The sequence below is a fragment of the Uloborus diversus genome, chromosome 8 (assembly GCF_026930045.1).
Source record: "Uloborus diversus isolate 005 chromosome 8, Udiv.v.3.1, whole genome shotgun sequence".
Taxonomy (NCBI): Eukaryota; Metazoa; Arthropoda; class Arachnida; order Araneae; family Uloboridae; genus Uloborus; species Uloborus diversus.
Genome location: NC_072738.1, coordinates 144033363 through 144046216, shown reverse-complemented (window position 1 = coordinate 144046216; position 12854 = coordinate 144033363). Strand labels below are relative to the sequence as shown.

Here is a 12854-nt window from a genome sequence, read left to right as displayed (position 1 = left end):
TTTGAATTTTGTCATCTTGAATTCAAATTATGTTTTCGGCAATCACGAGTGTGTGTGCATGTAGGCGTGTGTGTTTATGTGGGGGGGGTATGTGTGTTTGTGTGTAGGGGGGTATGTGTATGTGTGTAGGCATGTGTGTTTGTGTCTGTGTTTAGGCATGAGTATGTGGGTAGTTGTGTTTGTGAGTGTGTAGGTGTGTGTGGGTTTGTGTGTGTATGTGTTTGTGTATGTGTGTAGGTGTACGTATGTGTGTGTAGGTGTACATATGTATATATATGTGTTTGTGTAGGTGCGTGTATGTATGCGCGTGTGTGTAGGATATGGATGCAATCTGGAGGCGGCTTTCGCTAGAGGAGCAGCATCGTGAAGAGCCGGTCGACGGTGATGCTGCAGAGGGTTTTGGCGGGAAAATAAAATGATAGCACATCAAAACAGTCAAATGAAAGCAATAAGCAATCGTGATTGCTCAATAACAGCGTTTTTATTACACGAAATATTCATATTACTGCAGACATGTGTTTCGGGGTTTTAGGAGCCTCTTTCTCAATGCAATGAAGTGTGAGCTTTAAGATGAAAAGTCATTCAAGAAAAGCGATTTTTCATCCTAAAGCCCACACTTCATTGCATTGAAAAAGGGGGCTCCTTGAAACCCTGAAACACGCATCTGCAGTAATCTGCAAGTTTTGTGTAATCAATCGCTGTTATATCTCATTTTACTTTTCAAGCACAAAGGTTATTCAATTCTATCGAAATTGTTTTTTACTCTTGCGCTCTACGATAACTTTTGGTAAATATTGCTTTTCAAATGATTTTTATTTTTATTTTTGTACTAGTGGTACCCGCACGGCTTTGCCCGTAGTAGAAAATTAATAGGTCATTTGGTTCGTTTGTATATTTACAAATAATAGATGATGAATTTCACGCCAATTGGCTATGTTCATTCGCTTTCCCATTACACGTCATGATAATTTCGTAATTTACTCGTCCATCTCATGATAATTTTGCTCTGGAAAATGTTCTTAAAATTGATGCTCGTCACAGAGATCAAGACATCCAGACATCCTTACTGATAGACTTTCAGCTTTATTATTAATAAAGATTTCACATAGAAAGTGAATTAAAATTTTAAATTTGAATGGAAAGCTCTATAAATATTTTGGAAAGCGACATAATTAAGTAGCAAATGTCCAGTAAAATTTTTATACACATTCTAAAACAATTAACTAAACATCTGAAAACAGGAATTCGAAATAAGTTTGTTGAAATTTTAGTAATAACGACATAGCTAAGATTTTACAATATAGCGTGTGGAAAATAGTTACATAAATATTTTACGCAGACTTCATGGTGGAAATATGTGTTAACAATCAAAATAAACCCGATAAAATATTATGTTAAACTTTTTAAGAAATACGCGTGCTTCAGAAATTGTAATAACTATGATCTTCTTTACTAATAATAAAGCAGAAAGTCTCTCTGTCCGGAGGATGTCTGGATGTCTGTAGGATGTCTGGATGTCTGTGACGCGCATATCGCCTAGACCGTTCGGCCGATTTTCATGAAATTTGGCACAAAGTTAGTTTGTAGCATGGGGCTGTGCACCTCGAAGCGATGTTTCGAAAATTCGATGTGGTTCTTTTTCTATTCCAATTTTCAGAAAAAAACTATCATAAATTACGAAATTATCATAACGTGGAACCGTAACGTGGGCACAAGCCAATTGGCGAGATACGAAATTATCATAACGTGGAACTGTAACGTCGGTACAAGCCAATTGGCGAGAAAATTCACCATACATTATTTGTAAATATACAGGCAAACTAAAAGACCTTTAATTTTCTACTACGGGCAAAGCCGTGCGGGTATCACTAGTAACTAATAATAAAGCTGAAAGTCTCTCTGTCTGTCAGGATCTCTGTGACGCGCATAGCGCCTGACCTTTCTGCCGATTTACATGAAATTTGGCACAAAGTTAGTTTGTAGCATGGGGGTGTGCACCTCGAAGCGATTTTTCGAAAATTCGATGTGGTTCTTTTTCTATTCCAGTTTTAAGAACAAAATTATCGTAAGATGAACAAGTAAATTACGAAATTATCATGGCGTGGAACCGTAACATGGGGACAAGCCAATTGGCGAGAAAATTCACCATACATTATTTGTAAATATACAGGCGAACTAAGAGACCTTTTAATTTTCTACTACAGGCAAATCCGTGCGGGTACCACTAGTATATGCATAAAAAAATATCATAACATTGAAAATTAGAATTTTGAGCTCACTTTTTTCCTTTTGGCCATGCTGATATGCAGAAAAATTATATTTTTGAATTTTGCCGGAAAAGTTATTTCAAATGGATTTTAGTCTCTTTAAAAAAAGAGTCGAGTAGTTTCTTTTTTCTTTTTTGGGTGTGGGGGTAGGGGTTGATAAAATTAAGGAGGGCCTTGTTCTTGGGAGAGATGTGCATACCTAGCTAAATTAACTGCACATTAAGATATACAATATAAAAAAGTCATCGGATATCTTGATTAGTAAATATTTCAGCAATCTAAAATATTAATATTAGCTATATCAGTGGTGCCCATGAGTTGAAAGGGATCGTGGCACACATTATATCATTGAAATTTTTACAAAGGGTGCATTAAAGAGATTTTAGGCTCAATACTGAGAGATCACAATTTTGGGACGGGGGAAGGAGTATCACATTAAATTTTGGAAGGGAGAAACCCATAGCTAAATTATCTGCACATTAAATTTTCTTCAATAAATAAGTTGCATAAATCATACAAATTAAGAAATGCGGGTGGGGGGGGGGGGGTTCGATTTTCTACGAATACGATATTTCTCAGAAAACAAGTATTTCTAACACATACCCTAATTCCGAAACCTACGTTATACTTGTCATATCAAACATACGATTGGCATCAGATTTTGAACGAAAACAATTCTCCTCTAATTCCGATATCTTCGTTTCAATATCATGTCAAATAATAGATCGAATTTTGAACGAAAAGGATCCTCTAACTCCGATATCATACCGATAGATAACGTAAACGGTTTTCCTTCAGCTAACACAAATGGCCAGCCAAACTCATATATCTTCGTCTCTACATAGTATAAAATGAAGTCTCCAAAAAGCGTCTGTTTGTTTGAACTCGCAAAACTCGAGAACTACTCGGCCGATTTTGCTGAAATTTTCACAGTTTGTTCCTTTAAGTCCTGAGAAGGTTTTCAGACCAGTTCGAAAACAATTCGAGGAATAGTTCCTTTTTTATTCCAATTTAGGCCCAATTTTCACATAAATTCCCGAATATGGGGGTGAAAAATTACTCGCAAATAGTAATATTATATATCGTTGGAAAGGGAAGAATTTTCCGCGTTCTACGCAATTTGTTCCAATGCTCTAACTTTATTGAGGCGGGAGTTTTTTACTTTTTTAACTCGAATTTGTTTAGGCTTAGCTGAAATTTAGGCACTACTTTCTTCATTAAATGAATCAATAAAAAGTGAAGGAATTGTCCTACAGTTTTCTTTTTGACAGCATTGGAAAAAGCGACCTTTTTAACTCCAGATCTAACTCGACCTATGGTCGAAAAAATAAGCTTTTATCTCGAAAGGAAAAAAAGTTACAAGCCTTTTAAAATCAAGTTTAAGAAATCTCGATTCCATTCAAATTGTGAACCATTTTCTTTCGCATTTTAATTCCTTAAACTTATTTTATTTTGTGTTTCCATGGTTACGCATTTTACATCCATCTTTCTGGATTTAATTTCTTAAAAGTATTTTAATATCTGTCGTCATTGTTTGGAAAGGAAATCATGATGTTTTTTTCATTTATTTTTTACGCTTGATTGTTGAATATACGTCACTTGACACTTTTTTTTTCAAGGTAGACCGGGCAAAGCCGGGCAACGCAGCTAGTGTCTTCTACAGCAACCCTGTTTTCAAACACGGTGCTGCGTTTTACAAAAGTCTAGTTAGCGCCAAATTTGTTGAGATACATTTTCCCCCCCTACAAAACTTGAAAAAACCCGAAGATTTTGCTCGCAATCAGGAAAACGGAAAAAGATATGAAAATCCGTAACACTTTCGGGAAATCCAGAGGAGTTGGCAGGTATGAACACTCATTAAACAAAGAGAGCTATAAATGATTTTGTATCTGGGGCATTTCACGGTATTTTTATTATTTATGTAGATTCCGTAACGTGACCTTTTATTGCCGTAACTTTTTAATGTACTGTTTGATTAGCACATTATTTTATTTTGAGCTTTTCCTACCAACACACCAACTCAAATTAAAATAATTTGCAAATCAAACGGTAAATTAAAAAGTTATGGCAAAAAAAGGTCACGTTACGGACTCTACATAAATGTCAAAAATACCGTGAAATGCCCCATCTATGTTCAGTTTTTCAATTAGTTCGTAATATAGTATAAATTAGTTCGTAAGTCCAGTCTAACGATATATCAGACAGATTGAAATCTAAACATCATTACCACGGTAGTAAATATATATCTATATATTACGGTATATCGGTATATCACCCAGCCCTAATAGCGAATTCAGAAACGAGTAAGCATAAAGACTCCATTGTAAGATTATCCAGGAAGGAAAAGTGACTACTCTAGTGCACCTACTCAGTAAGAAAAACTTACTTTTTCTTGGGAAAATGCATGACTAGGGTGAGTTGTAAAGAGAGCACACAAACTTAAGTGCAAATTAATTTCGAGGTTTTTTTATTTATTTTTTACTATAAATATGTTATGTTGTAGTATTTATAAGATATATTCCAGTTTAATGTTTTGTAAAATGTAAAAAGTCTTACTGAGGTCTGTCTTTTTTTTTTTTTTTTTTTTTTGAAGTTTGGTTTTAAATAACTCTGTATAACAGCAATTCGTAAAATTTTTAGTTTACAACAAAATACAATTTTTTTAGCATGAAAACGAACCATAAGTAACTAATAAATTACTGACAAAAACTCTACTATAATAGGAAGTGAGATAAAGAAAGGTTTTATCCAATGCACCCATCCACATCAGCTGTTAAAGCAACGCCTAAGAAAAATAATCAAAACTAATTGTTTTCATTATTTAAATTAGTTTTTATGTGCAAAAAGTCACAGAATATATGTGTTTATTAGAGAAAGCTCTCTTATTTTTTACAATATAATTTCGGGTAATTAGGAACTGATCTTTTTTAATATTTTTTTTTTTTTTTTGCTTTGTTTTGTTTTGATGAACGGGATAGGAATTAGTCTATTAACTAACCTAAAATATTGAAGTTAATTCCCCACAAAGTTAATAAAATTAGTTTAGCTTAGAAAAAATGGTGCAAGACTTCCGACTTAAAAGTAGTACTTTGCAAACCGTACTATTTCAGCCAAACAAATGGAAAAATTCAGAAAGGAATTTTTTGCACATATAATCTTCCAAGCAAAAACAGAATAAACTAGTATGTTGTGGCCATCACGAAACTTTCTTCTATATTTTTCTTTTTTCTGATCCCTCCCCATGCTTGACGAGGAAGCAATATTCCTAACAAAAACAAAATTACACATGCAAAAACTTGACGACCATCCAATGTCTGAATTATTGTAAAAACAAAACAAAGAGCGAAAATTGAAAGTTACTTTAAAAGCCTTACTTGAATTAATTACAAATATTTTATTTATTAACAAACATAAGATGGCAACAGTTAAAAATTTTAAATCATTGAGATAATATTTCCGATCATTTCCATACAATTACTAGTATGTTGTGGCCATCACGAAACTTTCTTCTATATTTTTCTTTTTTTTTTTTCTGATCCCTCCCCATGCTTGACGAGGAAGCAATATTCCCAACAAAAACAAAATTACACATGCAAAAACTTGACGACCATCCCAATGTCTGAATTATTGCAAAAGCAAAGCAAAGAGCGAAAATTGAAAGTTATTTTAAAAGCCTTGCTTGAATTAATTACAAATATTTTATTTGTTAACAAACATAAGATGGCAACAGTTAAAAATTTTAAATCATTGAGATAATATTTCCTATCATTTCCATACAATTAAAATCACGAGAAATACGCAGACGACAATCTATTACGATTTATCTTTCTTATTGTTGCATTAATAAAGCTATTTTTATTCGCAAAAAAAAAAAAAAAAATCAACACCTCTTGGAGCGATTGGCGTCAAAATTGAACCAAAGCCTGTTTACGTATGGATTCACATATATTCCAAATTTCAACCAGAACGTAGCATTACTTCTTGAGATAGGGTACTCACAATGGAAAAAAAGAACGCGCGATTGCGCTACCTCCTTTTTAGCTGTTGACACCAAAATAAAATCAGCTCTTATACCCACTAAGGGCTACTTGCCGATAATTTTTTCTTTCATTCCGTTCATTATTTCTTGAGATACAGCAGTCACAATTGACGACAAAAAAACGTTCTATAGCTCAACCCCCGTTTGGGTTATTGACACCAAAATTGAATCAGCACCTGTTCCTGTTAATGGCAACATATGGACCAAATTTTGTTTGATTCCGCCAGTTACTTCATGAGGAATAGCAAGCACGCGTAACTCGAAAAACGTCCCATTGCTCCACCCCCCTTGGAGGAATTCGCGCCAAAAACCAATGGGCACAAGTTCACATACGGGCACATATGTGTACCAAATTTCGTTCGATTTCATGCAGTAGTTTTTGCTGTAGAGCGGCCACAAAAAACTGGTCACACACAGACGTGACACACATACATACACACACACATACATACATACACACACACACACAGACAGACAGACATTTTCCAAAAATAGTCGAAATGAACTCAGCACACCTCAAAACGTTCGAATCCGTCAAAATTCGAAATTCGAAAATTTGCACGAATCCAATACTTTCTTCTATATATTAGATATAGAAGAAAGTAAAAAGGAAGGAAAAGAAATTTTACCATTATTGTGCCAAGTATTTTATCCGTAGTTTTATTGTTTAAAAACTAACTTCAAATGAGTCAGTCTATGCAGAAATGAGCCTTGAAAGAGACAGCAAATTTAAAGCATAAACAATGACAAGAATCTAAAAAAAGCAAACATTTTTGAAAACTGTCGTAAACTGCCAACTGCGTTTTCTTTTCCTCCTCCCCACACAAACTCTTTCGTATTCTGGTCACAAGTCCACAAGATCAAAAGATCCTTTCACTCACTAAGAAAGAATGAAGACATGTGGGTTACAAAAAGACGAAAGTTAAAATTGTCAATTCAGCGCTTTCACAAACGTGGATCGAAATAAATTTTCTGTCTGCTCTTGAACGTGTAAAGCCAATATTTTGCTTAAAGCAGACGAAATAAGCTTCAAATACTGACAGAATATGTTGAAAATGTGAAATCATTTCTTTTGTACTTTTCTGCTCTTTCAAAATCCTTTGTAAATAATAAGTTGAATTGTTTATTCTACAAGGATTAATGCCTTTCCTTGTGCAGATAGTGGATGCATTTTTTTTCGTTGGACTCTTATACTCTTAACAATTTTTTTCCTCATTAGTATGTGTTTATATATGTGTGTGTTTATACATGTGTAGAAAGAGAAATATAAGAGAAAAGTTATTGCTCGTTCACACAAATTTACTTATTTCCTTTTTTTTTTCTTTTCAAAGCTGATTTTTCAAACCTACACGAGAGTGATGTAACAAAAATTTATCCTTGAAGAATTGCTAAACATTAAAATTTTCTTTCTAATGGGAACGTAAAATTTCCATTAGAAAAAAAAAGTTAAAGGGTAGTATCATGCGAAAGTCGATTTTTCAATTTTGTCCTAATGAAGATTTCAAAAATGAAATCAACAAAAAAAATTTTTAAAGCTCTGAATGTTGCTGATATTTAACAGAAAACCTATGCCACGAAATCAGTTGTTTACACAATTTCTTTAACCTTAAAAGTACTCTCTTTCTAAAATGTCCAAGTGTTTGATCATAATAGTTAAATATTCTCGTTAAGCGCATTTTTGAGGTTAAATGAAATAATAATAAATCTACATTCACCGTGAATAAATAAAAATGCAGTTGAATTTTGCTAATATAAGATGAAAAAAGTTGCAAGCAAGAAAAAAGCTTATTTTGCGTGTTTTATCCATCAGCTGTACAGACTTAAGTTTTGTAATACTACTGCTAAAGATTCAGGTAGCTATAATAGCTTTAGACAGTTCTGAAAATACTTCAAAATTTGTTTTAAACATGAAAGTGGTTATTTATCATGCACTAATACTGTCTTAACTGTCTTTCGAAATAAATTTTGGTCAACGTGTCATCACTCGATAGGTGACAAGACAATAGTAAGCTCACAGCTACTTGGAGATAGTCTTACAAACCAGTGATTCTATGTTTGCTAAAAGAATTACCAGGTACACAACTGAAAGTCCAAATTGAGGTCAGTAAATAACATAACTCGAAACTAATAGTTTCGAACCCCAATGGTGCATTCGCCGCTTACGAGGAGATAAAGTTGTTGCTGTGATGCTTAGACGTAGTCTAACGATGCTGCCTAGTGGGAGTTTTCCTCGTTTTAATCTAATCAGTACTTTAATACAGGGTAACCAATTTGAAAACATTTTAGAAAGCGAGCTCTCCGATGCGGTGCTCTAAATGAAGAAATTTCCCGAAATAAACTAAACTGAGTGTAGCCTGTTGAGCCTCTTGCTCCAATAAAACCAATGGCGGCGATTAGGACTTAAAAGAGGGGGGGGGGGGGGACAGATAAAACTTATAGAACTTTAGCGGCAGCAAAAAAAAAAGAAAAAAAATGAGAAAAAAGTACAAAGTTTTGCTAGGGCTGGTTTTGAGAGCAGATGAGTGGTAATTAATCTAAATCTAACTACTTAACTCACGTTTTTGTTAAGATTTTGATGAATTTTGTGCACAATAACTTTCCTCGAAGAAACACTTAGACATGAATTGGACTTACATGATTTACCCCAAAGTATTGTGAGATGTCACAAACACTTGGTAATAATTTTATTGAACAAGTATGGCTTGTTTAAAACAATAAATTTACTAATATCTAAACAATGAATACATAAACTAAAAGTTATTGCTCGTAATACATAATGTTTCATAAACTAAAATACAAAGTAAAACAAATAATTACGTTCTGAAATTTTGACATTTCAGCTTTTTTTTTTATAATTTCTAGTTTTTACTCCTAAATTGGAAAAAATAAATAAATAAATGAACTATAAAAAGTGGGGAGCGGTTGCCCCCCCCCCTTGCCTTCCGAATCGCCGCCATTGAATAAAACAAATCAATGCATTCATTGCATTCATGATTATTTATATTACACTTAGTCAAGCGTGTATGCTGAAGAAGCGTGTATCTGCAGTTTTTGCAGTGGAAGAAAATTAAAGTAAAACCAAAAACGTGATAATAATGCTTTGTTAATTGCTCATTGAAGTGGAGTTTAGTTACATGCAATATATTACATATTACGTCTATGCCTGTTATAAATATGGTATAGGCACGTGAATGGTGATAAGGTGTATGCATTTTACAAAGGGATCGCTTAAACATTTCTAACAATATCTTATTTCCTTTTTATCTTCTGGATGCCTCTTCGTTCAGATAATTTCTAAAACTCAATCCAGATTTAAAGACTCTGTAGGCAATTTCGGAACGAAGCACTTTAGAGTGATATAGATACTTCAATCTGTGATCCCCAAATTTGAGATAATTATTTTCTCTCCGTTTTGAACGGCGAAATCCAAGATTCCCCTGAGTCTCGATCGTCTGGTATCAAATTGATTTTTCTCTCTCACTCCTGTTTTGGGATTCCATTCGCGAGCATGAAATCCTAATTCCCTGTTCGATCTCCCTCTCGTTCTCCTTAAAGCCCCCCGTTTGACTGAGAACAGGCAGTTAAAAGTGTCAGGCCGCGGGCTCTTACCATTGTAATCTAAGGATTCCCTTTGGACCTGTCCTCAGACGTGTCAGGCACTTCCTTCCTACAACCCTGTCTTGAATACTGATGGACAAAAGCAGATCTGTGTTCGGTTCACTCTATGCCTGTTCACCCTACTTCATGCCAGCCAGCTAGCAGTTTCGTGGAAAGCTCTACCTTGCTTAATACCATATTATTTAATTTGAAAAAAAAAATGGAGATTTATATCTTTCGTAATAACATTATTACTCTTAAACTAGAAAGTCGCCCGTCAAGGTATGACGGGTAAAAATTACTTCTACATTCGAACGAAGCCACTTCCTGCTTGGTGATATTTTGATAGTTGAAATTGTAACCCTAACTCCAGTGGATTAACCCCAAACTCCAGTTGGTAGCATTCATTGTTGACAATTTTTTCGTTTCTTCATTTCCCTGAAATGACACAGTCTCACCAGTAAATACAAATACAAATACAAAAGTGACGACCAGCAACAGGTTCTGGGCCTAGCTAGACTGGTCCTAGTCAATTTACAATCCCCAGTGAAGATCAATGGACCTCTTAAAACTATCTACTCCCTTGTTCATTACCACCTTTTCCGGTAAGCTGTTCCAAGGTTCCACTACACTGCTAAAATAATAATTTTTCCTTATACAGTTAAGTTATCGCATCGAGTACAGCCTTGTCACAACAAAGCCTGTCCCTGCATTTTAAGCATTACCAGGGGCCGTGGTAGCCCGATCGGTAGAGTGTCGGATTCGGGGCCGGAGGGTCCTGGGTTCGAACCTCGATGGTCGAAGACCCACCGTCGTCATTAAAGGGGACTGGGCGACGTTAAATATGCTCGTGGTCTCAATATCCTCCAAGTAAAACGATACCTCTGGGGGTGCTAGCACCAGGTAGCTATTAGCTCCTGGACTAGTTCTAAATTCTCATTAACTGTTCGATCCGGTGATGGTGCTGCCATCTATCGGTATATAAAATAATGGAGGCAAGGCACTTAGTATGCAGTCCTTGACCTAAATACAGTTGTAGTCAGTTGTTTCTCTGAATAGGAATAGTTTAAGCATTACCAACACATGTTATCACCGTGGCGCAAGTTTCATTGTTGAAGCACGCCGGTTACTCGATCATCGGCTATTATTTATATGAGGATGTCAGTTTTGCTCATCAGATATTTTCATGCACATTCATCTGATCTGCTTTCATACAGTCACTTGACATCCATATCAGTTTTCTATTGCTCATCTCTCAAATCGTACGTTAAAAAACAAATTTAATTCGACAATAGTAAGCTATTCTGACCCCCTTACCTACACCAAATGAAAACCGACTTACTCAAAAAATTGTGACGCTTTGGTTTTGACAATTTTGTCAAGTACGTGATTTCACTTATTATATGTAAAGTTTCAGTATAAGTGTAATGCAATTTAAACTTCGCTCCTCATTCCGCGAAGCGGAATTAAATGTACAACTTATTAGCCAAGTCAAGTGGATGAAAATGTATTCTTCCATAGACTACAACCCCACTTTTGAGCTTACGGGAGATATAACTTTTAAGATAGATATACAAACAGCCACTGTTATAAAATACTAGATTTTGAAGCCGAAAAACATGTGCGGACACAATTATCACTTTTCATGTGATTTTTTCTGAGTCATTGAAAACGCGACTAACAATAAATTTCGCAAAATAAACATGGATGGCATCAACATGGTTGCAGGTCAGATCGTAGTTATTGAACCTTAGCATAAACAAGTCTGTAAAGCAGTTTCCATATTTTCAAGCTGTTGGTGTTGCACTATTTAGAATTAACAGCATCATGGATCAGGATAATTGATTATTTACTAATGTTTTGGGTGGGTACCTTTACTAATATTTGGGTGCAATTTGATGCAAAAAGTCTAAATAGTAAAAAAAATAAGGTTTTACTAACACCTGATATTTTTTTTTTTTTTTTTTTTTGAGCAATCACGATTGCTTATTGTTCTCACTTGACTGTCCTTGGCGTGACGCTGATTTTATCCCCTCCCCTCCGCCTCCCTCTGCAGCACTCCCGTCCACAGTCCTCTGCAGGCGTAGCTCCTCTGGTCCTGAGCAATGCCCCCCGAAATCCGCTTCTCCTGATCGATGGCGTCCATGTCCACACACACGCACACTCATACGCACACACGCCTACGAGCATACACAAGTCTATGCACAGACAAGTTATACATGCACGCGCGCCTACACACACACACACACACACACACCCATAACTATACACTCGTAACTGCCTAAGAGAAGGGGCAGATTTGGAGGGACAGGAACAGTTTCTAGAAACATAACTCCAATGAGTAGGGTCCTATCGCAACTCGTGATTGCGAAAAATATAATTTGAATTTAAAATATCAGAATTCATTTTTTTTTTTTTTTTTTTTTTGCTGAATATTAACTTTTAACTTGTTTGAATATTTACTATACTTTGTTTTTGGATTACCAAAATTAGTTTGCTTATTTTTGAAAAGTAGCATTTATGTATTCACGCTGTGTATTAAGTGAGGGTTTTTTTTGATTGAAATATTAATGCATCTGAAATTCATAAAAAAAACACCGCCAGCTCTGTCATTCCATCCGAGGACTTCACTTTCGTGCTTTTTAGCACTCATCAGCCCGGAATAGGAAGTAACTGAGCTGGAGGCGGAAAATCTCTTAAAGAAGCCAAGAGAGCCAAACAAACAGGTAGCTAATGTAGAATTAGCACAACTGTATTTCTGCCTTAGCCCTGCCTTAGGTCGGTAACTTACTACAAAACATCTGAAATTGTTTTCAGTTAATCCCAACTAATGTTTTGAGTTTCTTTCTATTTGAATACCAAACAAACTTTCGACGATATTCAACCCATTCATTCAGTAGTTTAGAATACAACTAGAATTAAAGCTGTAAAATCCAAGTAGACATCTTAAA

The 12854-nt window shown here is 35.1% G+C and overlaps 1 protein-coding gene across 1 annotated transcript in view; it reads left to right on the top strand.

Moving 5' to 3' along the window:
- Positions 1 to 12854, top strand: part of LOC129228655 (choline O-acetyltransferase-like) — an 82226-nt gene that overhangs the window by 22563 nt on the left and 46809 nt on the right. The window lies entirely within an intron of this gene.